This window comes from Rhinoraja longicauda, chromosome 4 (genome assembly GCF_053455715.1).
Source record: "Rhinoraja longicauda isolate Sanriku21f chromosome 4, sRhiLon1.1, whole genome shotgun sequence".
In the NCBI taxonomy this organism is placed as follows: Eukaryota; Metazoa; Chordata; class Chondrichthyes; order Rajiformes; family Arhynchobatidae; genus Rhinoraja; species Rhinoraja longicauda.
Genome location: NC_135956.1, coordinates 27998592 through 28004634, shown reverse-complemented (window position 1 = coordinate 28004634; position 6043 = coordinate 27998592).

Below are 6043 nucleotides of genomic sequence, written 5' to 3'. Positions count from 1 at the left end.
TGCCTTCTCCCCAAACAGGAAAAGTTCATCAATTATGCTTCTTATTGCCACCCTTCTCTTGCCTGCATGTGGTTCATCTTTGAGGCTGGCAGCTTGCTTGTTGCAGTAACGTCTTGTGGTCTTTATCTGCTTTTTTTGTCTCCATCACCCATTGAAGTATTAACTCATTACCCTTTTGGTACATTTTAATTCCCTTGTACCACTACATTCTTTTTAATCAATTATCCTGAGTTATTGACCCCTCTGCTGAGTGAAGTATGTACTTATTCCCCATGCTGACCATATCCTTCAATGTTATAACCTGATGTAAAACAACCCTCAATCTCTCCTTAGTTCAGAAGAAAGTAATCTCAGCCTGATTAATTGCTCCTGAAAACAAAAATCCACAATCCCTAGGCAATGTTGTTGTAAAATTCCACAGCACCCTCTCTGCCACTATCATTTCATTCCTGTAGTTAGTGACCACGACTGTACAGATACTTCAACCGTGTCCAAGCTAATATTAGGAAGGCTCTAGTATTATAGAAAATAGGTGCAGGAGTAGGCCATTCGGCCCTTTGAGCCAGCACTGCCATTCAATATGATCATGGCTGATCATCCAAAATCAGTACCCCATTCCAGCTTTTTCCCCATATCCCTTGATTCCCTTAGCCCTAAGAGCTAAATCCACCTCGCTTCAAAACGTCCAGTGAATTGGCCTCCACTGGCTTATGTGGCAGAGGATTCCACAGATTCACAACTCTGGGTGAAAAAGTTTTTCGTCTCAGTCCTAAATGGCCTACCCTTTATTCTTAACTCCGGACTGGACTCCCCCAACATCGGGAACATTTTTCCTGCATCTACCCTGTCCAATCCTCTAAGAATTGTATGTTTCTATAAGATCCCCTGTCATCCTTCTAAATTCCCGTGAATACAAACCCAGTTGACCCATTCTTTCATCATATGTCAGTCCCGCCATCCTGGGAATTAATCTGGTGAACCTACGCTGAACTCCCTCAATAGCAATAATGTCCTGCCTCAAATTAGGAGACCAAAATTGCACACAATACTCCAGGTGCGGTCTCACCGGGGCCCTTTACAACTCCTTGCTCCTAAACTCAAATCTTCTCTCAATGAAGGCCACAATGCCATTAGCTTCCTTCACTGCCTGCTGCACCTGCATGCTTACTTTCAGTAACTGATGTACAAACACACCTAGGTCTCGTTGCACCTCCCCTTCTAATCTGACACCATTCGGATAATAATCTGCCTTGTTCTTGCCACAAAAGTGGATAACCTCACATTTATCCACATTATATTGCATCTGCCATGCTTCTGCCCACTCTATGTTTCTATTTACACATACTCTAACTGTAGCCAAGCTAATGTTAGGGAGGCTCTAGTATTATCTCCTTGCCCCTTGTCATTGCTGCTTTTTAAAAACTAGCATTCTTCCGCTTCGTAACCACTTTATTTGCCTGTCCAGGTATCTTCAGGATCCATAGACATGAATTCCAAGACTCCTCCCTTCTTCCTGTTTGTCCTTTGCCTTTTGTTATTTACTTGCTGACTCTCCAAATTAAATCACCCATTGATGTTTTATCCTTTACGGTATTTCTTCAGCATTCACGGCAGGAACGGGGTGCTGGGATGAGTTTGTCCCTTTTCTTCTTTTGGCACATATTTAGTCTAACCCTTGATTTTCCCTCTTCGAATGTTTCTCGCTGTTCTGACACAAATTTACCTTCAAATGACTGCTGCTTATTCACTTTTACTAAATTGTCAAGTAAAAAATTACTTTAGAACTTCTACTCCTGGTCTTCCTCTATTTTCCAGTGCCATATTAAATCTAACTAAATTATAAATGTTGCCACCAAAATGCCCTCCTTTTTCACATGCTCGTATTCATTCATTCCCTCATTGAGCATCCCACACACTAATTTTGGTAAAGAAGGTTGCTTAAATGCATTCTAATAATACCTATCACATCATAAAATGCTGCATGCCAGTCTGAAGAAGGGTCTCGACCCAGAACGTCACCCATTCCTTTTATCCAGAGATGCTGCCTGTTCCACTGAGTTACTCCGGCATCTTCATGCTGCATGTTAATTTCCTCTTTTATGCCTTTCAGACTTGTTTACTAACTACTACATGCCACAACCAATCTTTGTCTCTGACTTTCTGAAAGGCAGTCAAGTTCCCATTCTCCTGCCATGCTAGATCATCTCGCAACTGTCCTCAGCCCTCACAAAGACATGCGGGTTTTTGTAGGTTAATTGGCCTCTATAAATTGCCACTAGTGTTCAGGGAGTGGATGAGAAAGTGGGATAACAGAACTAGCATGAATGGTCGGTGTGGGCTGAAGTGTCCGTTTCCATGCTGTATCTCTAAAACTAAAACTTTATGCCCCAAATGAAAGACCATGGATCTGAAAGATTAATTGTTTGGACTTCCACAGAGACTGCACAACTTGTTGAGTATCCCAGCACGTTGGGACCTATAGATGGTGTTAAAGGTGCTGGACTGGGTTGGTTAACAGTTGCCAGGCAGTCCGCTTATTCTGCCATTTATGTCAAGTCAAATCAAGTCAATTTTATTTGTATAGCACATTTAAAAACAACCCACATTGACCAAAGTGCTGTACATCTGATTAGGTACTAAGGAGAAAAAAAAGAAACACAGTAGCACGCAAACAGTTCACAGCGCCTCCTCAATGAGTCTCAAACGCTAGAGAGTAGAAATAGGTTTTGAGCCTGGACTTAAAGGAGTCGATGGATGGGGCAGTTCTGATGGGGAGAGGGATGCTGTTCCACAGTCTAGGAGCTGCAACCGCAAAAGCGCGGTCACCCCTGAGCTTAAGCCTAGACCGCGGGATAGTGAGGAGCCCCAAGTCGGCCGACCTGAGGGACCTGGAGTTAGAGAGGGGAGTTAGACGATTTTTGATGTAGGGGGGAGAATGTCCATTTAGGGCTTTATACGTGAATAGGAGGAGCTTGAAGTTGATTCTGTACCGTACAGGGAGCCAGTGGAGAGAGGCCAGAATCGGGGTGATGTGGTCCCTTTTACGGGTACCCGTCAGGAGTCTCGCTGCGGCGTTTTGGACCAGTTGCAGGCGGGACAGGGAAGATTGGCTGATCCCAGTGTATAGGGAGTTGCAGTAGTCTAGGCGGGAGGAAATGAAAGCGTGAATGATTTTTTCTGTGTCGTCGAATTGGAGGAAAGGTTTGATTTTAGCTATGGTTCGAAGTTGGAAGAAGCTGGCTTTTACCACAGCGTTGACTTGCTTATCAAATTTTAATGCAGAGTCAAATATCATGCCGAGGTTTTTGACATGCGGTTTGACTAGGCAGGATAGACTTCCAAGACTGCCTGTTATCGATTTGATGGAGTCGGGGGGGGCCGAATAGGATGACCTCAGACTTGCTCTCATTTAATTGGAGGAAGTTCTGTGCCATCCAACATTTTATGTCCTCAAGGCAGTGTAAGAGGCTGTTTAAATTTGACTGGTTGTTGGGTTTCAGGGGGAGGTAAAGCTGAGTGTCATCGGCATAGCAGTGGAAAGAAATGCCGTGCCTTTGAATGATTTGGCCAAGGGGGAGCATGTATAGAGAGAAGAGAATGGGGCCTAGGATGGAGCCTTGTGGAACTCCGCAGGAGAGGCTAGCTGAAGCAGAGGAATAACTGCCTATGTTGATGGCGAAACTCCTATCTTTGAGGTACGAAGCGAACCAGTTCAGGGCAGTGCCATCAATGCCAACTGCGTACCGGAGACGGTCAATAAGGATGGTGTGGTCCACTGTATCGAACGCTGCGCTGAGGTCGAGAAGGAGCAGGATTGCACTGTCGATGGCGAGAAGCAGGTCGTTATGTACCTTCAACAAGGCAGACTATGTGCTGTGGTGGGCTTTGAAACCTGACTGGAAACTTTCCAGGATGGTGTTTTGGTGCAGGTAGGGCACTAATTGGTTTAGAATTGCCTTTTCAAGGACTTTTGACAGGAATGGCAGTTTGGAAATGGGTCTGTAGTTGCTAGGCAAGGTGGGGTCTTGGGTCTTGAATTTCTGGGTACTGCCAGCTGCACTTAAAGCAACTTGGACTTCGAAAATGGCACCCAAACCTGGCGACCATTGTATATTGTGTTGGTGGACTATTTCTAAACAATGGACTGAATCCAGGATAGTTCTTATTTGTAGTAATGCTTTGCTGAACTATATATAAAAATAGAATTTCACTGTACCTCAGAACATGTGACAAAAATGAACCATTGACCATTGGTATGTCATTGCCATCCTGCATAATGCCGTTGCCAATCATATTCTGTGGTTGCCTCCCTTTTTCATCAATTTGAAGAGACAATTTGATAAAGCGCTCTGATGGTCTCAATTGTCATAACTATTTTACAATTCAATCATTGTAGTTGCCTTCTCTCCTGCCTCTCTCACTCACCAACTCTCCTTGCAGGTGAAATAATATTTTTTAGAAGAATTTCAGTTCATTTTATAGTATTTGTAATTGACGGTATGATCTCATCTGCAATGAGTGCCTGCTTTTCATGTCATTCCCATCCCATCAGCAAGTGTGACTGAGTTTTCTCAAATGCTAATTATTTTAGTTCTCCATTTAATTCCCAGGCAAAACCCACTTCTCAGCATCCACACTAATCCAAAGAACAGCACCTTGTCTTTTGCGATAGATCAAAGCCTCCCACGTTCAACATGAAGTTTAACAATTTTAGACTATAATGTTTCTACTTTCTTCTTAGACATCAGTTGTTTGCTCACTCCACCACCATCCCATTGAAGAAGACAACTTCATAAATCATCGGCTTTTCCTTCCTGAAGTCAACAATCAACTCCTTGATCTTGCCACTGTTAAGACCAAGATTGTTGTTCTGGCATTATTCAATCAATTTCCCTTCTGTACTCTGACTCATTGTATCAGTTATTCATCCAACAATGGTGGTTTTGTCAATGAATTTAAAAGTGATGTTTGAGTTGTGCCTGGCAACACAGTCATGGATATAGAGAGTATGGAGCAGAGGACTGAGCACACTGCCTTGAGGTTCTCTGTTGATGGTTAGTGGAGGAAGGATATTCTTGCTATTGAGAGCGCGCAGCGTAGGTTTACTAGGTTAATTCCCGGAATGGCGGGACTGTCGTATGTTGAAAGACTGGAGCGACTAGACTTGTATACACTGGAATTTAGAAGGATGAGAGGGGATCTTATCGAAACATATAAGATTATTAAGGGGTTGGACACGTTAGAGGCAGAAAACATGTTCCCAATGTTGGGGGAGTCCAGAACCAGGGGTCACAGTTTAAGAATAAGGGGTAGGCCATTTAGAATGGAGATGAGGAAGAACCTTTTTAGTCAGAGAGTTGTAAATTTGTGGAATTCACTGCCTCAGAAGGCAGTGGAGGCCAAATCTCTGAATGCATTCAAGAGAGAGCTAGATAGAGCTCTTAAGGATAGCGGAGTCAGGGGATATGGGGAGAAGGCAGGAACGGGGTACTGATTGAGAATGATCAGCCATGATCACATTGAATGGTGGTGTTGGCTCGAAGGGCCGAATGGCCTACTCCTGCACCTATTGTCTATAGTGAGGAGAAAGTTTGTTACCAATTTGTGTTGATTGCAATCTGCCAATGAAAAGGTTGAGGATCTAATTGTATTAGATTGTAAAAGGTTGAGGATCTAATTGTATTAGGGACGAGAAGAGACCCAGTTTCCTGAGTTTGACGATAAGTTTAGACATGATGGCGTCGAACACAGCGGTGTAGTCGTTTTTTATTATTAATAAAAACCTTATTCAGAATAAAAAATATACAAATCAAAACCTGTGGAAAAAACTCTTAATTTTCCATACATTCAGTGGTTTCATACTCAGTAGTGTTCGCACCTAACTTTAAACAAAGGACCTTTGTCATACATGTGGCCCCATGGAGTGATATCCATTCCCTTGTTTGAGGGGTATATCAACCTGTAGTCAGGAACAACAGCTTGATGTTTTTGTTGTCCAAGTGGTCCAGTGCAAAGTGGAATGCCAGCAATGTCACTTCCGCCA